The following is a 23,621-nucleotide window of genomic DNA, read 5'->3' on the forward strand; positions in this document are numbered from 1 at the left end:
TTCTTTCCAAGGGTCTACAAGAACAAGACATAGGAGATATACCTGAGGCAAGAAATAGGAAGCATGTAAGAAAAAGGAAATGCACCATAAAGTAACATTGCTAATCTCACATTCTTTCCTAGGTAGGCTCTAAGAACAATTGAGCTTGTTTGCTCTCCATCAAATGCATAGCTGACCAAAGTAGATCAGAATTGAAGCTCAGTGTTACACACTCTGTGTGCAATTGTTAATCATGTTAATGGTTGCTCATGATTTTAATTGACAGTCCCTACTATAAAATCCAAAAATCAACACTGTTTATTGTCCTCCAGGACAAAGTCACGATTCCTTAAGCAGATCATCTCACCACTTGCCAGTATTGGATAATAACACAATAATAATAATACACGACCTATATATACTTACCCATCTGTGATGGCACCATGTTGGTTCACCTAGGTGGTGAAACCAGCAAAGTGGAGGCAGCAAAGAAAATGGAAAGAATTGAGGGTTGAAATTTTCCCCCCAAACCCACAGCAGTCTTCATTTTAGAAAATCAGAACATTGTCAGATGGTTTTGCACCTATTTGATAGCTTAATAGTATTTTCATTTTGTTTTTTTTTCCAAAGATTTTATTTATTTATAAAAAAGAGAGAGACATTGCAAGGAGGGGCAGAGGGAGGGGGACAAGCAGACTCTACGCTGAGTGCCACACCTGACAACAGGGCTGGATCTCAGTACCCTCAGATCATGACCTGAGCTGAAACCAATAGATGAACACTTGGGTTATTTCCACATTTTGGCTATTACTTAACCGATTGAGCCACCAGGTGCTCCAGTAGTATTTTCATTTTAAATTCTATGGCTAAGAGGCTCCTTAGTCTTTTGAGCTCAGTGGTGTTAAACTTTTTGAGCCAGAACTTCTGGTCAAGATGACACAGTATCTTCATGCTTTACTATATTTGCTATCTCTCATCCTCAACCCTGATCAAAACCAATAGCAATAAAAAACCAAAACAGAACCAAAAAAACCCAACAGCAATGAGAGATACCAAATGGGTATAGTCAATATGAGAAAAACAAGATAGATATCTCTGTGGACCAGAAGCAAAACAGGACCTCAGAAGCTGAAGGAGTAAAACACAAAAGAGGAAAAAAAAAAAAAGGGGGGATCCCGGGTGGCGCAGCGGTTTGGCGCCTGCCTTTGGCCCAGGGCGCGATCCTGGAGACCCGGGATCGAATCCCACGTCTGGCTCCGGGTGCATGGAGCCTGCTTCTCCCTCTGCCTGTGTCTCTGCCTCTCTCTCTCTCTCTCTCTCTCTCTCTGTGACTATCATAAATAAATAAAAATTAAAAAAAAAAAAAAAAAAGAAGCTGAAGGAGTCAGAAGCAGCAACCCAACTGGTGATGCGGTCAGGAAGCCAGCGGGTGTTGCCTGAGGAGTCACCACTTCAGAATGACAAGGATGAACAGCGCTTCCCCTACATGGGCCTGCAGCCAGGTAGATGGTCAGCCCAGGGACTAGGGTGGTCTCCTTTGTTCTTGAAATGATGCTGACCACTTTGCTGCCCAGACCCTGCCCAGAACCACGGCCTATGGATACCCAGGGTCTTGAAAAAGGGGAGAATAAACTAGTCCTCAACTGGGGCCTGAATTTCATTTTCCCTGTCTCAGCGAAAGCATCTACAATAGCCCCCAAGGTCATCACCTGCCATTCCCCAAATTCCATTGTAATAAGATCTGGTTTGCCAGACAGAGAATAGTGAATACTTTCCTAGTCCTATCAACCAAAGTCAACCAGGGACAAACCTATAGTCTGACAAAGTCAGGTGTATGGTCTTGTTGCTCTGAGGCACAGCATCCCAGAAGAATGGTGAGTGTCTCACTAAACCAAAGGGAAAAATAGAATTCATACAAGATTGGAGGAAGGGTGGAGTTCAGATGGCATTTAAATGAAGAAGTGGTTTTGTGTTTTGTTTTTTACTATCTTAACCATTTTGAAGTGTATTAGGCATTTGGCAGCATTAGGTACATTCACATTTTGTGCAACCGTCACCGCCATCTACTCTGTATCCATTAAACATTAATTCCTCCTTCTCTCCCTGCCTTCCCACCCCTCCCCCAGTCTAGTCCTTGGCAACCACTGTCCTACCTTCTGTCTTTATGACTACTCCAGGCATCTCATATTAGTGGGATCACTCAGTATCTGTCCTTTGGGGACTGCCTCGTTTTACTTAACATAATGTCTTCAAGATTCATCCATGTTGTAACATGTCTCAGAATCTCTTTCCTTTTTAAGGCTCAATAATATTCCATCATATATATATATATGTGTGTGTGTACATATATATATAATATTTTGGTTTTTTCCTTCATCAATCGAATACTTGGGTTATTTCCACATTTTGGCAATCAGGAATAATATTCCTACAAACACTGAGATAGAAATATCTGAGTCCCTGCTTTCAATCCTTTTGGGCATAAATCCAGAAGTGGAACTGCTGGGCCATATGGTAATTCTGCACTGAGCTTTTTGAAAAACTGCCAGAGTGTTTCCCCAGTAGCTGCACAATTTTGCATTCCTGCTAGCAATGCTTGAGGGCTACAATCTCTCCCCAACCTCACCGACACTTGCTATTTGCCATGTTTTTGATGATAGCCATCGTGGTAGGTATGAAATGCTATCTTTCTGTGCAGTGAACCAGTGTTTAGATAGGCTCAGCACTAAGCAGGACCGTGTATAGAAGGTCGGGACCAGGAAGTGGACTCAGGGTCTTATTTTCTTGGAAACTGCAGTTAAGTTAATGTGAAATGTGTGCAGAAACCCTTGATTGGAACCTCTGTGCCTGGGTTGGTCATTGAGGCTGGTTCTCTGTTGTAAAATGACTCATCTTCCAGGCAAAAGTGGAAAGCTCATTCTTGCTGTTATCATTTCCAACTGCGGAATTTTAGACAATCTATGATTTTAGGAAACAAGGTTTCTCTGTGAAAAAGTGAAAGAAAGATGCCTTAAAAACTGGGGTTGTCATGACATTTTACAATGTCAGGGTGTCCTTGGGAGAACTAGTGGTCCCTTTGAATTTTGCAGTTGGGTTAATCTGTTCTCTGTTATCCCAGAGTGATAATTAGCAGGGCAGATATTTTGCTTTCTTATTCTGAACTAATTTTTACTTTCTCAGCATCAAGGACACACTAGAAAAGAAAGAAGAAAGTCCTAAATAAAAGCCTCCCTACTCCAAATGAACCTAGAAACCAAAATTCCAAGTCCCATAAAAACAGTAGTAAGGGAGACAGACACCTGGCTGCAGATAGCAAACGTAATGTTGGGATCTGCGTACTTTACCATTAGCTGCTAGCAGGCTGACTTAGTGGCATCGTTAGCTTTACTCGAGTCTTTAATTTCATCTGTACAAAATAGAGATAACAATATGACTCCCTCAATAGTCTTGTTATTTGACAATTCAAGAAGGTAGTGAGAAAAGCTTCAACTTGAAGAGGCTTTTCAAAGACATAGTACTACTGATGCGATTTGAAGTCGTAAGGTTCTGGGATTCCCTGGGTGGCTCAGTGGTTTGGCGCCTGCCTTTGGCCCAGGAGTGATCCTGGAGTCCCAGGATCGAGTCCTGCATTGGGCTCCCTGCATGGAGCCTGCTTCTCCCTCTGCCTGTGTCTCTGTGTCTCTCATGAATAAATAAATAAGATCTTTTTTAAAAATGTTTATGAAGTAATAGGTTTCGGTGCCAAATTCTCGAGACATCGTTGGTGCAAAAAAAGGTGTTTGTTTTTTTTCTAAGATTTTGTTTATTTATTCATGAGAGACACACAGAGAGAGCCAGAGACACAGGCAGAGGGAGAAGCAGGCCCCATGCAGGGAGCCCAATGTGGGACTCGATCCTGGGACTCCAGGATCACACCCTGGGCTGAAGGAAGACTCTCAACCACTGAGCTACCCGGGCATCCCCAAAAGGTGGTTTTATTAAAGCATGGGGATGGACCCTGGGCAGAAAGAGCTGTACTGGGGGGTTGTGAGGAGCAATTGCTGTATACTTTGGAGTTGGGAGGAGTAAAGACAAAGGGAAGTTTCCAAAAGGATTTTCATATGCTAAAGAAAACTCCCAGGACCCTGGAGGCTTAGCTTTGTCCAGCTAAGGTTATTTTCCCCTCTAGCAAAGCATTAAGACAGTTGGGAGTTCCCTGGAGGAAGGTTATAGTCTGTCTGCCTCAAGGATTTGTCCTGTGGGCTGTGACTTATAAGGAAATTTAATTTTGTCTACATTTCGTGTTTGCCTTTGTTTCCTACAACACTGCTAGTACTGCCATTTATTCTGCGCTGAACAAAACATTCGCAGACTTCTGTAAGCAATAGCACCCATTCCCCCTTCCCTGTTGACTGAGACTCACAGCACATTTTCCCCATAACCCTCTGCTGTAAAATCTGGGCAGAGTCTGAGCAGGACCCACCTCTGGTAATTTCCTTCCCCAAGCCTCTTCTGCTCTTTCAAAGGGTTATTTCACCCAGTTAGACCTTATTTTCGTGGATAGAGATATGGTTGGTAATCTCTTAATGTTTCAGCCTTTCTCCTCTAAGTAGAAGAAATGGATTGGGAGACTGTGAGCCTGAAATACCAACTGTGTGATTTACATCCATCACTACATAATTAGCAATTAGCTGAGCACAACAAAGGGAGATCCTGCTTATGAATACCTCTCCTCGTAATCCAGACAGGAAGATCATGTTTATTTCTTCCTTGCAAAGTGCAAATTGGGAACCATCCAAGTATTCAGGAAGAATACAACATTTAAATGAACTGTTTAGAAAGATGCTGGGGATGCTTTGTGCAAAATAGTCAGGGCTTCTTTGGGGGTTTCATTTTCATTGAGATTCAGCTTCCTGAGCTGAGGTTGACTCTCCAGTGAAAGATTTAAGAGAGCTTTTTTTTTTTTTTTTTTTTTAATGAAGATGGAACATTGTTCTGGGTAATGACTTCAGACCCTAGACTATAGTTAGCAGCTGATGAGGATTCAAGCTGAAAGATAATATCTAAGAAAGGAACTGATCAGCTCTTTCCACTCTGGTTCTTCAATGCTGAAAGCCAAGTAGAGCAAGTCCCTGCTGGCATGAAAGGCAAAGTAGACCAGTATGACCAACGCATCTTTCAGCTCCGCGATTAGACTAATAATCACTCTGCCCCCTAATTTTCCTGCCACTGCAGGAACTATAAATGGCATTCTGTGAGGCCACAAATTGCTATGGAACACTTTGTGCATGAGGGAAATTCTCTCATTGTGTAAATGGATCAGTTCCCACCCTAAAATTACTGGCCTCTCTCTGACAAAATGATGCGGGAGCCTTATTACTGCCTGCTGGGTTGTGTAAAATCGACTAATTTTACAGGTTTTCCTTTTTAGCTTTCTCTATCCTATGATCCCTGAAAATGGGGGTCGCCAATTTTGGTCCAGCCAGTGCGCTAAAGGAGTCGTCATCTCCAGAGCTGTAATGGCCCAAGAGAGTAGTTCTCCCTCAGAGTAGCCAGCTGAGAGTCCATTTCTGTACTCCTTCCCCCCATGATTCTAGACCTAAACACTAAAGTGTCCCCCCACCCCTCTACCTGCCATCTCCCATCCCTACCCAACCCCCCTCTGCCACACACTCCGCCAGCCTCAAAGATTCACTGTTAAGAGTTTGCCTAAATTCTCCCACTCTCGCCAGGCAGTTTTTCCTGGAATATCCAGGAGAGGGAAACACATCCTTCTTCGCTCCCACACTGCCTCCACCTGTTTTTTTTCTTTTTTCTTTTTTTTTTTAAGATTTTATTTATTTATTCATGAGAGACACGGAGAGAAAGGCAGAGACACAGGCAGAGGGAGAAGCAGGATCCCAGTGAGGAGCCTGACTCGGGACTCAATCCCATGACCCCGGGATCATGACCTGAGCCAAAGGCAGACACTCAACCACTGAGCCACCCATGTGGCCGAATAAGATTCTTCTTTATCAGAGAAGCCTTAGAGGTCACCAGCTCTGCTCCCATAAAGCATCCTAACCTAGCTCCTCCTCCCTCCCTCGCTCCCTGGTGTGTAGCTGACCCTCTGAGCTTCAAAGATCCAGGGAGGGAGGGTAGCTCCAGAGCATCACTAGGAAACCTGCTGGAGAGACTCTCACATGAGAAGAGAATGCAAAAAAAAAAAAAAAAAAAAGCAAAATAAAAATAATAATAAAAAAAATAAAAAGAGAAGAGAATACAGCCTATGTTCCTACTGGTGTAACCGAGGCATTATTTGTTGTCCTGGTTTCCTCCCTCTCTGCCATTTTATCACCTCCTCCCATAGCGAAATGACCTCCCGCAGGTTATTCTTTTTTTTTTTTTTTTCAGGTTATTCTTTTAAATCAAGGCCAACTTTAAATATGTTTCTGATTTGCACCTTTTACTACAGCCACGTGGGTTTCAGTGGCCTGGAGGGACTATATTAAGCTGACTTGCATGGTCAATTAAGATGCAAGAGTTAGCTGTACATCAACTTTAAGAGACTTTGACCTGTGAAAGCCCTGACTCACCTCCTATATTCTGCGTCTCTCTCATCCCTTGGGGTTCCCTCCCCTCGGGCCCCTCAGCTTTCCCGGGCTCTCATTCACACCCATCACTGTCCAAGGCTTCTCTCTGGAGATACCTACCTGGAACTGACCTCCTTACTCTCCACGCGCGTGGTTCTCCAACCCAGATGTGTAAGAGAATCACCTGGGAAGTGGGTTTGTTTGTTTTTATTTAGATTCTAGGTCAGACTGCTGGTATTTTTTTTAAAGGTCCCAGACAATTCTCTTGTGCAAACAGGATGGAGAATTACTTGCTGTAGACAATGTTTGTTTGTTTGAACTTTTAAAAGCCGTAGAACTTTGTTCAAATGATGCAGAAACTGGAAGTGTAAAAAAACAATTTGAGCAGATGTTTTTGGGTGATGAAGTGAGTGTGGAAAGAAACACACATGTGTAGGGGACTCCATAGGACTTTCTGGAAAGCGATGCTTCACCTTCACGGATACCTTCCTACTACATCAAAATGTGCCTTTCCTGGAAGCCACTCCATTAAGCCCAGGGTTTCACAAAGTGTTTCTGTGAAGGGCCAGTGAGTACATTTTAGACTTTGCAAGCCACCTGGTTTCCATTGCAACTACTCAACATTGCTATTGAGTGCGAAAGCAGCCATGGGCAACACATAAATTAATGAGTATATGACTGTGCTCCACTAAAACTTTATTTATTTAAAAGCAGACTGTGGTGGGCAGCCCCGGTGGCGCAGTGGTTTAGCGTTGCCTGCAGCCCGGGGTGTGATCCTGGAGACCCGGGATCGAGTCCCACGTGGGACTTGTGCATAGAGCCTGCTTCTCCCTCTGCCTCTCTCTCTCTCTCTCTGTGTCTCTCATGAATAAATACATAAAATCCTTAAAAAAAAAAAAAAAAGCAGACTGTGGGTTGGATTTGACATGCCAACCATAGTTTGCTGATCCCTGTTTTAAAGTATTGTCCCCTTCTAATCAATTGATTGCTAATCTTACAAGCTAAATATACGTATGTCCTACTTCCAGAATACATCTGTGTTCACTAAGTTACATGTGTGTTAACTGGAGCTCTCTGCCAGCTTTCTTAGATGGTTTTAGTAGAACTAATCCAGGGGAGCAATTCCTTGGGAGCAGGTGGAAGGTCTATATGATGGGCTAACCTGGGACAATAACTTACTCAATAGTCTCCTCTTCTGAATTGGAGTTTGAAGAGCATGGAACTGAGGTCCCTCCAACCACTGGGAAGTCCTTGGCTAGAGGGTAGTGATTTGGGGGAGGGGCGGCTATAATAATTTTGCCCACCATGATTACCATTAGGTAATCATGATGTGTTGGGATAAAAAATGCCTTGCCAAAGTCTGTCATGTTTGCTTGTGAGAGTTGTACTAGGGCTGCTTCTTCTATTTGAGATTTATTTGTATATTTGGGAGAATGAGTGGGAGGAGCAGAGGGAGAGGGAGGGACAGAGAGACAGAGAGACAGGGAGAGAGACTCTCAAGCAGACTCCGTGCACATCACTGGGCTCCATCCCAGGACCCTGAGATCACGAACTGAGCCGAAACCAAGAGTTGGATGCTTAACTGACTGCACCACCCAGGCGCCCCTGGGCTTCTCCTGTTTGAAGGATCTAATCTAGTTCAGGTCAGAACAGAAGCTGAGCGGCAGTGTTGCAGGAGAGCTATAAGTGCTCCCTTGTAGAATCCACATGAACTCACATGGAGGCTACCCAGAGTTTGGGGATTTGATTTTGCTTCTTAACAGCTCCTCACATGCATTTACCTTTGCACTGCCTAGCTCTGAATTATGTTTCTCTGGGGCCCCGTTCAGGATCTATTTGTTCTCCCCCGTTGGCAGAACAGCATCCTGTTCCCTGGTCGTGCTGCTCCTGAGACGCCGGGAGTGCGTTCCCTTGAAAGCATTGTTTTAACAGCCACATTCTCTTTGCTGCTTTCAGTCTCAGATCTATTTGACATTTACTTGTCTTTCTCACTCCAGAAATGCCTTAATTGTTTTTATCTATAGCCCCTGTAAATCAGAAATAAAAATAGTGCTAGCACTAGTTAAAGATATGAATGCTGAAGTACTGAGGGAGATGTTTACTGATATCTGCAACAGAAAAAACTGAGCTAAATTGGTGGGTAAAGGGATGGATGGAGGTGTGATGAAATAAATAAGTAGAGTAAAATGTTAATGGCGGGATCTAGGTTGTAGGTATATGAATGCTCATTGTAAAATTCTGCCAATGTCACTGTATATTTGAAATTTTCCTGATAAAATATTGAAAAAGGGATGCCTGGGTGGCTCAGTGGTTGAGTGCCTGCCTTCGGCTCAGGGCATGATCCTTGAGACCTGGGATGGAGTCCCACGTCGGGCTCCCTACATGGAGCCTGCTTCTCCCTCTGCCTGTGTCTCTGTCTCTCTCTCGCTGTGTCTCTCATGAATAAATAAATAAAATCTAAAATAAAATAGAATAGGGATCCCTGGGTGGCGCAGCGGTTTGGCGCCTGCCTTTGGCCCAGGGCGCGATCCTGGAGACCCGGGATGGAGTCCCACGTTGGGCTCCCGGTGTATGGAGCCTGCTTCTCCCTCTGCCTGTGTCTCTGCCTCTCTCTCTCTCTGTGACTATCATTAAAAAAAATAAAAAATAAAAAATAAAATAAAATAGAATAAAATAAAATATTGAAAGAAAGAAATGTTGGGATATTCAGGAAAAAAAATGATTTCTTCCTATGAATTATGTCAGTGCTTGATTCAAAACTCAAAAACGTGGACCAGCATATAAAAACCACTCTTCTCAGAATACTAATTATGAGTAGCATTATCACCAGGGAGCCTGATTAGGTTCAAATATTTTATTTCATCAGCATGGCTATGAAATCCTGTTAAACACCAACTACTAAATGAAGTGTTCAGGGATCAGCATGATTTCTTTTCTTTTTTTCCTGTTTTTTTTCCCATTGGATCTCAGGTGGCCATAATTAGATTCATCATCATAATCCTTGGTCACACTCTCAACATTGGCCCATGCATGGCCCATTTCTACTTATTTCTTCTTTAGTCATTTGTATGAAACACCTGCAAATGCAGCCCCCCCAAATAAAACCAGGACCTTGACAACCCACATCCCACCACGTAGTCCCCCCAGTCCATCCCAAATCATCCTGAATGCTATGATCATCATTCCCAGGCTTTCCTATATACATGTGTGTATTCTCTATATATCTATGCAGTCCTTTAAAAGTATATGATTTTAATTGTTTTTAGCTTTACAAAAAGGGTATATTCATTTTGATCAGTCTTGGTTTTTTCCCCACTTGCATATTATATTGTGGAGATTTATCCATACAGTTGTAAAATTGCTGTGGTTCATTTGTTTGATTACTGTGTCATATCCATTATGTGAATCTACCATTTATTTGTTCTTTTCAGTTATAAGCATTTATTCCCAGGTTTTAGTATTATAAACATTCTTATACATATCTTCTGCTGGGTATATGCAAGAATTTGTCTTGGCTATATGCCTAAAAGTAGAACTGCTAGGTATTAGGGTATATTAAGGTTCAACTTTAGGAGATAACACCAACTGTTTCCCAAAGCAGCTGTGCCAATTTGCACTCCCCTGGTGATGCAGTCTCTATCCTAGATTGCATTCGATCCAGTGGAATATATGCAAAGCTGTTGAAATGACTTATTGTACATAAATAGGGTGAATGATGAGATGTAAGCATCAAGATATGCCTCTTAGCTATGAGGAGAAAGCAGTATATGGGGTTGTCTCTTCCTCTTAATTGATACTCATTAGAATGACTTCTAAATAAGATATTTATGTTTCCTGCCTTCCACTCCCATTTCCCTAGTTTTGAAATTGTTTGTGCTGTGAGTCTTTTGGGCTCTTCTCCATCTCCGAGGCTATGGGAATGGTTTAACCTTTTATTCCTTGCCAAAACTGAAAACCCCTCCCTACAACAATTCTGTTTTTTGGCACAAAAAACCATTAGCCCCCTACACATCTCTTTGAGTACTCGTTTGTCCTTCCCCCTCTGTCAGTTTTCTTCTGTCCAATGAGCAGCCTTGTGGTTGGAGGTCAGAGGTGCCAGATGAATTTACTTTGTTATTCAGCATCCAGAGATCTTATTAGGTCTTTGCATCTGTTAAAAAAAAAAAAAGAAAAACAAAAAACCACCCCCTTCGGGAATCAAATTGGTGTGATTCATTTTCTAGCTCATCCAAGAACAATCAAGCTGTCAGCACCCTCCCTATCCGTGCTCACTCTGTCTAATAATATCTGCACCACCAACCCTGAAAACGAATGGTCTTGAGCAGGGCAACTGATAGGCCCACACAGCCCCGGCCCCTGCAGAGACTCTCACGCATTTATTCTGCATATCAGTTCGCCCAGGACGGCAGAAATCTGCCTTCTGCTGCAGGTGTGAGGGTCACCTCGGGCTTCCTGAAAGCCCAGTATTCAGTATGCTGCTCCAGCCTGCCAGCGAGGCTCTTACACCAAGGCGGCCTTATCAGATCGCGAGTTTCATTATGTGCTGTCCACTGGGAACCCTACTAGAAGCAATAAATTCATTTTGCTGTGCTAGTCTCTGGACTATTAAAGCATTTTAGTCCTGTTTCTCCTTTAACATCCCATGAGCCAAATATTCACTCTGACAAAATGCTATTCATTACAAAGTTAAGATGACTTTGACTTCATTTCTCTCCCACATAATACAATGAAGACACTTTGTCCTGGATTCATGTACAGCCTGATGGTATTACTGATAAAAACACGCCAAGGCAGGCAGTCTTTTCTCAAAAATGGATTGAAATTACCTCTAGGTAGCTATGCTGTACTTAGATAAAGAGTAGCTGGAAAAAAAAATAGATTTTCTGTTCATTTTTAATATCCTGGCCAGTATACTGCTTTAGGGAGAATGATTGGGGGGAAAATATAATAAAGTAGTAAAATGAACTATCACTGGAATATAAAAAAGATCAAATCCCTTTCACTCCTCTTTTATCCACAGCTATTTTCCCAATGCTGAGAGAGAGCAAACAGACGGGAAAGCCTAGTGAAATTATGGAATATCTCTGGGGCCAGGCAGAAAGATCTTACCGATTGATTGATTTAAGCAGAAATTATAGCTGTATTCGATTTATCATCTAAGTCAGCTGCAGGCCCAAACCCTGCCTCTGACACATACCCATATCAGGTAAACTTATAAACTTCTGTGGTCTTCTTTCCTCCTCTAGAAAATGGGAGAAGTAGTACAACCCTCCCAAATTTATAGAATGAAATACCTTATGCAAATCACCTTGCTCAGCACAACATACAGTAAGAAAAACATGAATTTTTTTTTTCTCCTTTTCTCTCTTCTTGTGCAGAGAGCTAAAGAGAGAAGCCAGAGAGATGAAGAACAAGAGCATAGCACTAGATTGTTGGGAGTCTCAGAGAGAAAACTTTGTCAGACTTATTTGACAGAGAATGTGATCTTTCTCCTGCCTACATTGAAAGAATTAAACCAAATACCCACAGAAAATCTGATCTTTGTGTTTGGTGTAGAAATGAGGTAGCAGATGTTTCAGATAAAAACTGTCAGAGGAGGGGCGCCTGTGTGGCTCAGTCGGTTAAGCTCTGACTCTTGGTTTCAGCTCAGGTCATGATCTCAGGGTTGTGGGATGGAGCCCCACATCAGGCTCTAGGCTAGACCTGGGACTGCTTGGGATTCTCTCTCTCAGTCTGTCTAAAATAAATAAATTAATAAATAAATTAATTAAGATTTTATTTATTTATTCATGACAGACATAGAGAGAGGCAGAGACACAGGCAGAGGGAGAAGCAGGCTCCACGCAGGGAGCCCAACGTGGGACTTGATCCTGGGATCTCCAGGATCACACTCCAGGCCGAAGGTGGCGCTAAACCACTGGGGCTGCCCTAAAATAAATATATTTTTTTAAAAAAGCATCCATGAGATGAATTTCTCTGTGTCTGAAAGATGGAGGACAGCCCCCAAGACCGAGCTTGTTCTGGTCCTAAGTGTCCACGATCATCCTGCCCTCTTGATGTGTCCTGGGCATTTTAGCCATATTTTTGTACTAGCTTTGCCCCTACTTTCATCTCAATCCTCCTTTCATTTCCTCTCTCTGAAACCCACCTTTCCTCTTGATTTCCTTGCTTACATCCTACCTAGTTGTATGCTGTGGACCTTTGCAAGCCCCTCATACCTTACCTAATTACTTTGTTGATTAATTAAAACCCAGCTCTTCTGCTTTTCTGCCCACTGCTCTGCACCAGGCTTTTCCTTCCCAGGCCTGACAGGAACACTGGAGGCTTGTCAGCTCTTACAGCGAGAGTCCTGCAAGGCTCAGGAACAAAGGGAGGCTCTGTTGCTTCCCCAGCCGTGACCAGCCTCATCCCAGAATAAGGAGAGATTTGGGTTGAACTTTCCAGAACACAGGAAAAAGCCCCCTATCTGCCAAGAAAAGAGGAATCATTCATCTTCTCACTTGTCTGTCCAATTAGAGACACTGCTTTATAAATAAAGCGATCATTTTCTAAAAATGTTCCCAGCCAGTCTCTTTTGAGTAGATTAACTTTAAAATACCTGATCTTGTGAACCGAGAGGAATTCTTCAGAATCTATCCGAACACTAAAAAGTATCTTTGAAGCCTTCTTAGAGTCTGGAATTACTTTTTAAGAACACTCTTAGAAGTGTCCACAAATAGCTCTGTTGGGGGCACAGGGGGTAAATGAGGACAAATAGGAATTTTCCCACTTAAAGTTGTATATTTGTGCCTCCATATGTTCCAATAGCCCATCAATTATTAACTGACTGGGAACATTTCCAAGTACTGCATCAAAACATACAACACCAGAAGGCATTCTCCAAAACAGGTTCTATTTATTGAATGTTGTTTACTATCTCTTGGCAGCTTCGTCTTTTTAGATGCTGTTTGGAAGCTTCCCGGATATATACACTGTCAAGTGGAGAGATCTCTGTTCAGATTTCTCAAATAAAAGACTGGAAGAAAGTCATAGGCAAGTATGTTAACTTCAGTTTCTTAGAGACATCAAAGAAACTGCTCACCAGAAAATCCACCCATGTGGACCCCCTTCAACCTGTTGAATCAGTTCAGGACTACGATTCAGTGGTAAGGATTAGGCTATAATGCCTAATGGTATGCTAAGATGAAACTCACAGCTCAAAATGTTATAAGTGTGGCTAGGAGAATAGATATTAGTCCAGAAGAAAATGCATGGAATTTAAGATGTGAGTTGGTGTTGTCCATTCTGGGCAACATTGAATATTTCTTTTTATCTGAAGTCCTTTGTTATTTCAAAAAGGTAGGAGGAGTTGGGAAAGAATGAAAAATATAGGAGATTTTATTCTGTATATCTGATAATTTTTTTCAACCACATGTAAATATAAAGAGCTGGCTTTCAAAAACATACACAATGGTGTAGGCTTTTGGGTATAAAACTGTGAACTTACTGGGTCTAGTCATTGATTATTTTTATTTTTTGAGATGAGCAATTTGTGTACTCCTCCCTTTCATAGGAACAAAGAGTGAGACAGCAGAATGAAGAAAACAGATTGAGAAAAAACAGATCCGCCAAGGTCTCATGAGTGGTTGGCCATGGCCCTGACTTTGCAGCACAGTCCTAGAGATGGCCCCAAATCTTGGTGTGTTAAAGATGACAGAGCCAAGTAGCCATTTTAATGAATCGCATGGTCACCCACACAGGACACAGCAATTCAATGTTTGCCCAGATTTGTAGGGGAGCTGCTTCCATGGCTGTATCACCACAGTAACTGAGAAGCCCTGATACATACTCCTATGTGAGGCTAGAGGCCTATGGAGGAGTCTGGGGTACCCTAGGTGCAGGTACAGAAGGCAAGGATAGGTGGATTATTGCTGGGGGTATCTGCCAGCATCTTTTGCATTCTCTCACCACCAACCCCTCTCACAACGTGGGAGGAGGCTCATGTGGACCTCTTGGGGGCACTGGATGCCACACTGCATAGGAAATAATGCTAGCCAAGCAGCTGAACTTTTTTCTAAATTAACCCCCATTTCCTGCACAGAAAATGAAAGTCCAGGGAGGTAAAAGTACTTACCTAAAACCCACCTCAAGCAAAGCAACAGCTGGGAATTTACTAAAAGCCATGAATTATGGATTCCAGGACCATGGTTAAGCATTCAGAAGGCCTTCCCTTCTCCTTAGAAGAACATCTCAGAATGAATAATCACATAGCGTAGGATCAATAAAATGCAATCTTTAATATATAGACGCATAAATAGAAAATGTTTCCAGGTTTATTTTTTAAAAGAAAACACATGAAAGCATCTTAAACTATTTAAAAGAAAAATACTTTATAAATCTAGAGTATAATTATTGGTTTGTTTTGTTTTTTTTTTTTTACAATATTTCATCACTTGTATTTCCAGGAAACATCACATTACTTAACCAAAAGGGTACTTGAAAGGGGCACTGAGTCCCCACTCTGATTAGAACAGTTGAAAAATTGGGTTCTATCTTCCTCCGGTGACAACTCAAAAGGAACTCACTCTACTATGTCACCTGAAGATTTATATTCCAAAAATAACCTATGCAATGTATTTGACTAATAGCAATCACGATCTATAATAATGCTCAGATGAGCTTATTCTATGCCATCCCTGATACAGAGCGACAAAACGAACATAAATACTTGCATTAAACCAGCACCCTCTCCTACCTTATGCCTCATTATATAAAAACAGTGCCATTTTCCCCTGAATGGTAGACCTACAGAGAAGACTTACATTTTTCTTTTACGCTTCCCCTGAGGAGCAAATTTCACTTAGAAACAGTGTTACATCAACCAAAAGCAATTTGTGTACCTAAAAGTATTCAGACATGCTCAGCCTGCAGAACCATCATTAGCATTTGATTGCACACTTTGTTCCTAACAAGCACTCCTTGGCCCTCCAAAAGGTAATAATTGTAGTTCTTCTTCATTCGCTTTAAATTAATTTGTCCTTGGGGGTCACAGCACTGCCAGGTTAGCAGCCTTAGAATCTAACCTCATAATTGTACTCAACTATAGCCTTATGAAGCCTCCTTCAGCAATCACTTAAAAAAAATTATGATTCTCTCCGAATCCTGGAGTCTAGAAAACAGGCACTGAGGGACACAGCTGACCTAGCCCATCGGCGGATTTCTAAATTACCTAAGTATGGAACAGAGCATTCTATTCTTTGTTGGGGATTAACACATATTTACTATCAGTGCTATTAGGTGACATCACTCTGAGTCACATGAATTTAAGGAAATCTATAAAAACCATACTTTTCCTTGGGTTTGCTAATCTCGGTTGTTTTTAAGCTGTTGTCTTTTTCCCCCTGTCCAGCTTAGAAATGCATTTAATGATGATGATAGCAACGTGCAATCTGAAGTTGACAAAACTCAAACCTTAAAGAGATTTGAGATGTCAAGCCTATGCTGCAGATTTGAAGCAGCAGTTCTAAATAGTATGAAGACATGAACACCTGAGAGTGCCTACTATATGCCAGGCCCGAGCTAGTACTTTACACTTACTATTTTTTAAATATTTCATTTATTTATTTGAGAGAGAGAGAGAGAGAGAATGGGGTGGGGGTGGGGGTGGATTGATGAGGGGCAGAGGGAGAGGGATACGGAGACTTTCCCTAAGCAAGGAGCCTGCTGCAGGGTTAGGACCAGGACTCATGAGGTTAATGACCAGGTAGGACCAGGTAGGACCTGGACTGGACTCATGAGGTTAATGACCTGAGTGGAAGGCAAACACTTAACCAACTGAGCCACCTTATTTAATATTCAAAACAACCTGCTGAAATAGATTTTATCTCTCTTGATTACAGACTAGAATTTGAGGTTCATGGATGTGAAGTCAGTTGCCCACAAATCACACAACCAGTAGGTGGTGGAGCCAGATCCGAAGCCAATAGCCCAGAGCACTGCTTTCTACTCCTTCCTGCAACCCGTAAGCCAGCAATCACTGCCCCCTCCCCTTGGTGCTAAAACCACGCTCTGGTGGCAGCAGGCGGATGCGTCCAGCTGGTGAAGCAGGTTAGAAGTCCAGGGTGTAAGATCTCAATCTCTGGGTGCCAGGATCCACGAACTTGACTGAGCTCCTAAAAACGGACTCAACAGTCAAATGCAAGAAATTGGAGTGTAAAGTACTTCCTTCTGGGGCCTTGAGAAAACCAGACCCAAAAGAAACATTCACGGTTACAATCAAAGCCCATTACAGAAGCTCGGAACAATTACAGGAATCACAGGATGTGCTGAGCAGGAAAAAGAGCCAATGGTTCCCTCAGACTGTGTGCTCGGAGGAGACCGCCGATTGCTAAGCAAAGCTAAGAGGAAGCTCAACGAGTCCGAAGTCAGAACAGAGAGATCTGAGCTGCTCCGAGCCAGTGGTCAGCTGCTCCATAACTGCCCAGCCAACAGCCACTTTTTGAAGCAGTGGCTTCAAACCCTGGCCTTACCTGACCTTATCTTTATAGGCACTTGACCTCACAGGCTGCAAAGCAGCAGGGGGTCCCCCCAGGGAGTCAGCTAATGTTTGGTGATTCTAGAGACGGCTGCACAGAGATCTGAATGTTATTAAAACCTGTGTGTCCCCAGGGTCAAGCACTGTGCTGAGATCAGAGAAGGGACTCCATATCTGTGGAAGGCAGGGAGGAAAAGAAGGAGTGAATAGGTGGTTTTAAGTACCGCTAACATACCATTTAAAACAAGTCCAGGGGCAGCTGGGTGGCTCAGTGGTTGAGCATCTGCCTTCAGCTCAGGTCACGATTCCCGGGTCCTGGGATCGAGTCCTGCAGGGAGCCTGCTTCTCCCTCTGCCTGTGTCTCTGCCTCTCTCTCTGTGTGTCTCTCATGAATAAATAAATAAAATCTTAAAAAAAATAAAACTAGTCCAGGTCCAGCTTTGCGTGTCAGGAAGGGAGAAATAGCCAAAGCTGAGCTCTCAGTTGTGGAATGGCAACCATTAGTAAAAGGGTTATTATAAGCCTGAGGACTCAGAGATGTGGATGAGGGACCCTTTAATCACAAAGAAGGTCTGGGGGGGGGGCAAGATGAAAAATCCAATTGTTGCAAGATGCTGGGGCACCAAGAATCCTCCTGCCTCCTAGGAACTGGGAGGTGAATTAGGAAGGAGGAGAAACCAGCGCAGCAGGATGTGGAGGCAGTAAGGCCGGTAAGACTAATAACCCAAAACCCTAACTCAGTCCTCTAACTAGAGCCTCTAAGGACTTAAAGTCTTTAGTTTCTGGTTAATGTTGAGCCTACAGGGAGGGTTTCCTACTCTTCTCAGAGAGTGTTCTAAGGCCAGCAGACATGGAAACCTACGGATGATTGCACATTTTTCTGGTGTCCAGTTACTTATTCTGGCTCCTTGATAGTTGAGATAGAGTAAGTCCTCCTTGGTTTGGTGAAAGATCTGCTTCTCCTGGTGAGCTTTTTTTTTTTTTTTTTTGTAAAGGAAGGACAAAGGGCATTGATGAATGATTCCCTGGAGAAATAAGGCAGTGGGGTCAGTTTGCCCATAATCATGATTCTTAAAGCAGGATGACCCTCACGGGAGAAGCAGGGTGCTCCCCACCCTGAACAAGAGCCTCTGGATCCAGCCCCTGCCTCTATACACCTGCTTCGGGGCTTGGCGGATGGGTGATCTGCTCTTTCCTTCCCCGTCCTCTGCCATTGCCACCTCACGCTGGACTATTTTATTTTTATCTGTACAAACCATAAACTCCAACAGAATATATATTGTGTCTATTTTTTTTTTTCTTTTCGTCCTCAGAACCTAGGTCTGTGCCTCTGATACTCAATGAACGACAGCTGGATGGAGTGAATGAATATCAAGAATTTATCTCCAATTTCAACTACAGGGAAGAAAGAGAAGTATTTTAAAGGCCAGAGATACAGGGATATACAGTGTACCCTGGATACTACACAGGGATTGATTGCTTTTAAGTTTTTCCTTAGAAAGCTCCCTCGGGCTGCAGTGTAGCAACATATAATCTCTCTCAACACAGAGTTTGGGGCTGAAAATCCAAACAATACACACAGAAAAAAACGGGTGACAAGATGAATGCTATAACTTGGTAATTTCTAGGTCACTTGCAAATGATTACTGTTAATAATTACAAGCTTTTATTGGGCCCTTTCTATTTTCAGAGTGCTTTATAATCATTCACTGGTTATTTCTCACCACGGCACTATGAGGTAGATCATCGTTATTATCGCATTACAGATGCACTAAGGATGTCAAGTTGGATTTAATTGATCCACGAACGTAGCTATTTTTAGTGCTTCATTTGCCCCGCTGCTTTCAGGTCTTAAACATCTATTGATGCTGTCTAGAGGGCGATCCTGCTAAAGTGCAATTTGAGAAGGAAACATTGCAGGAAACGACTGAGAAGCACAGAAGCAGAGTAGGTACTAAATTTCTGAAAGGTTAAGAGATGCCGGAGAGCAGATCCAATGTATTCTAGAAGTACATACATTAGCTACTGACTGTGTTCTTAGAAACTACTTTTCTCCTAAGGTTACCACCACCTTGAAAATATGGATTTAGTTTAACATGTAGAGGTTCGAAAGCAATTTAGACAATCTGGCCTCACACTGCTGAGCCAGGTTTCCCCTCAGTGATAGATCTGAATTGCAGAACCAAATTATTTTGTGCATATGGGAGCTACACATGATCAGGATGTTCAGTCCAAGAACTAAAGCAAGTATGGCCACATGTTGCAAACCGTATGACCCAAGAAGGCTGGTGAATCTGTGGAGCGGCACGTCAGCCATGGAAAGGATCTGTCTCCCTATGCAAAGAGAGTGTCTTAGCTGCCTGGCTATGGGATGGTTTTCCTTCCTCTCTCCATTCTCTGGCTTTCCATCTGCCCATCTGTGGGGCTTTCTCAACAAGCACGGAGATTGTCCCTGTTGTAGGTTGAATTATATTCCTCAAAAAGACATGTTGAGTCCTAACCCCAGTACCTCAGAATATGACCTTCTTTGGAAATGGTGTCTTTGCAGTGGTAATTAGTTTAGAATGAGGTCATAATATGACACTACATCAAACATGACTAGTGTCCTTAAAAAGGAGAAAATTGAGGGGTGCCTGGGTGGCACAGTTGGTTAAGTGTGTGACTCTGGATTTCAGCTCAGATCATGATCTCAGGGTCATGAAATTGGGTCCTGCATCGGGCTCCACACTGGGCATGGAGCCTGCTTAAGATTCTCTCTCTCATCCTCTCCCTCTGCCCCTGCTCCACTCTCTAAAAAGGGGGTATGGGTTGAATACAGAGACAGACATACAAAGAGGGAAGATGGCCATGTGAGGATGTAACATTGGAGTGATACAACTGTAAGTCAAGGAACACCAAAGATTGCTGGCAAACTACCAGAAGCTAGGAAGAGGCAAGGAAGGATCCTTTCCCTATAGGTTTCAATGGAAGAGCTATCCTGTTGACACTTTGATGTCAGACTTCTAGCCTCCAGAACTGTGAGACAATACATTTCTGTTGTTCTAAACCACACAGTTGCTAGTTAGTTGTGGCAGGCTTAGAAAACTAATACAGTTATTTTTTCTTTTTTTTCAAAGATTTTTTAATTTATTTAATCATGAGAGACACAGAGAGGCAGAGACACAGGCAGAGGGAGAAGCAGGCTTCTCTGCAGGAAGCCTGATGCAGGACTCGATCCCAGGACTCCAGGATCATGACCTGAGCCAAAGGTAGATACTCAACCACTGAGCCACCCAGGTGCCTGAAATTAAAACAGTACTATTTTTATTTATTTATTTATTTATTTATTTATTTATTTATTTATTTATTTATTATTGGAGTTCAATTTGCCAACATATAGCATAACACCCAGTGCTCATCCCATCAAGTGCTCCACTCAGTGCCCATCACCCAGTCATCCCCACCCCCCGCCCACCTCCCTTTCTACCACCCCTTGTTTATAAAACAGTACTATTAACATTAATAGATTAACCTCAAAAGGAGATGAAAAATGACAGATTGTCCAAAGCCGCTGCCCAATAATAAATTCTACTAGTGTTTTGTCACTTCCTACTATGTAGAAACTAGACCACGAGGCGATATTTTGAATTGTTACATTAACGATTATAATTGTGGCCACAGCTCTACCCATGGAAGCTGCCCTCTAAAAAAAAAAAGAAAAAAGATTTTCATAATAACCAGCTATATCCCTATTTTGTTACAGGACCTTCATTGGAAAACACATGCTTTTGGTCACACAAAACGCAATAGGGAAAAAGGTGAAGGATAACACAAGACACTATAAAGAAAGTGTTTTTAAATGCATATCTTATTAGTATCCACCACAAGCAATTTTTTAAAACACAGTGAATTAAATCCAAATAAGAAGATGTGAAATAACAAAGAGGGGAGATTAATGAAATCGAAAGTATAAAGCAAAGAAAAATCAATAATGCTAAAAGTTAGTTCTTGGAAACATATTTAAAGGTAATAGATATTTAGCATAACTCATATGAAAAAGAGAGATAAGACACAAATTATGAATACTGGAAATTTAAAAAGGACATCACTGTAGATTAAACAGATGTTAAAAGCTGATAAGATGGGACGCCTGGCTGGCTCAGTCAGTGGAGCATAGGACTCTTGATCTTTGGGTCATGAGTTCAAGCACCATGTAGGGTATAGAGATTATACATAAATAAACTTTTTAAAAAGCTGGTAAGATAATATGAATAACATTATGTCAACACATTTACAATTTAGACAAGATGTATACATCCAAAGAAAAACATGATTTAATACACTGACAGAATGTTACATTTAAAATTTCAAACCTGGGTGGCTCAATGGTTGAGCATCTGCCTTTGTCTCAGGTCATGATCCCTAGCTGCTGGGATTGAGTCCTGCATTGGGCTTCCCACCTCTGCTTGTGTCCCTGCCTCTCTCTGTGTCTCTGATGAATAAATAAATAAAATCTTTTTCTTTCTCTCTTTTAAAAAAGATTTTATTTATTTATTCATCAGAGACACAGGCAAAGGGAGAAGCAGGCTTCATGTGGGGATCCTGATGTGGGACTCGATCCCGGTACTCCAGGATCACTCCCTGAGCCGAAGGCAGATGCTCAGCCACTGAGCCACCCAGGCGTCCCTCTATTTTTTTTTTTTTGTAAGATTTTATTTATTTATTCATGAGAGACACAGAGAAAGAGAGAGAGAGGCAGAGACACAGGCAGAGGGAGAAGCAGGCTCCATGCAGGGAACCTGACGTGGGACTCGATCCCGGTTCTCTAGGATCATGCCCTGGGCTGAAGACTGCGCTAAACCCCTGAGCTACCCAGGCTGCCCAATAAATAAAATCTCTAAAAAAAAAAATAAAGAAAGAAAAATAAAATTTCAAACATGTATCTATTAAAGAAATTGAACCTGCAATTTAAAACTCTCTCACCATGTTAGATATTATATGCCCCCCCTAGTTAATTCATCTAAACATACTTAAAGAAGGGATGATACCAGTCTTAACACAGTCTTCCACAGAACCTAAGAGTAGAAACACTTCTTACTCATTTTATGAGGCCAAGATAACCTAACAGTGACATTTCAAGAAAGGAAAATTATAGGGTAGTATCTCTCAGGAGAACAGATGCTAAAATCCTAAACAATATGTTAGCCTAGAACTCTTCACAGAAAACTATAAATCATTTTTTATGATAATTAAAGGAGTCCTCAATAAATGAATAAACCATATGCACCCTTGGAAAATGTAAATTCTTTCACAAATAGTTATTTAGATCCGACAAAATACCAGTCAAATCCCAGAAGATTTATTTTTGTGAAAATTTACAAACTGACTCTAAAGTTTATAGGAAAAATGCAGATAATGTGGAATAGCCAAGACCAAGTGAAAGAACAAAGCCGAAGGATCTGTACTACCAAATGCCACAACTTTGTGTCCCTAGTAATTAAGACAGTGTGTTGTTGGCACAGGATAGGGAAACAGACTAGTGGAACTGACCAGAGAATCCAGAAGTAGATTCACAACAAATGCAACTCCCTGACTTATGATAGAGCTGGCTTTGCGGTGTAAAGGGGAAATGATGGATTTTTCAGTAAATTGGGTCAAACAGAATATCCATATGCGAAAGCCATGGTTTGAGTCTTGCAATACATCGAAAGCAAAAATCAAGTCTAGAAGATTTCTGACTTGGATCTCTAGATGGGGGAATATCTTGATAAACTTATGGCAAGCAGATTTCTCAACAGGGCACAAAAAGCACTGACCTTAAAGAAAAAAAAATGAAACTAGCAGATGTCATTAAAATTAAGAACTTGTATCTCTCAGAACATAACACTGGGAGTGAAAAGGCAAGAATGGGACAAATGTACACATGTGCATGTGAATGTGTACCAAATTCCCTATATTGAGGGTATATAACTCCTAATAGATAAATGAATCCTAAAATCAATAGAAAAAAATGAGCAAAGGATTTGAATAAACAGTTCTCAAAAGAAAAAACAAAATGGCTAATAAACATGAAAAGTTTCTCAACATCAGTTGTCGCTATGAAACAAATTAAAACCACAATGTGATATCACTACACATCCACCAACACGGATAATATGAGAAAGAACCACAATATCAAGTGTTGGCATGAAGGAAAACCCATTCATTGCCCCCTGGTAATATAAATTGGCACAACTATTTTAGTAAATTGCTTGGTTGTATCTACTATGGCTCGGGACATTCATACCCCTGTGGCCCAGTAATTTTATTCTGAGATAGACATCCTAGAGTAATGCATGCACACAGTTACCAAAACACATACAGGAATGTTTAGAGCAGCACTATTCTTAACAGCTGCGCAGTGAGAGTAATCTAATGTCCCTCTGAGTAAAAAGCATAAATTGGAAGAGATGCAGCAATGAGAATAGCCAATAACTGTTACATTGACCCAGATAAAATTTACAAACACATATTGAGCAAAATAAGCCAGATTACAAGAGTTCTTCCTGTACGATTCCATGTCTACAGAGTTGAAAAAACAGGAAAAACGACTCACAGGT

The sequence above is a fragment of the Vulpes lagopus genome, chromosome 4 (assembly GCF_018345385.1).
Source record: "Vulpes lagopus strain Blue_001 chromosome 4, ASM1834538v1, whole genome shotgun sequence".
Taxonomy (NCBI): Eukaryota; Metazoa; Chordata; class Mammalia; order Carnivora; family Canidae; genus Vulpes; species Vulpes lagopus.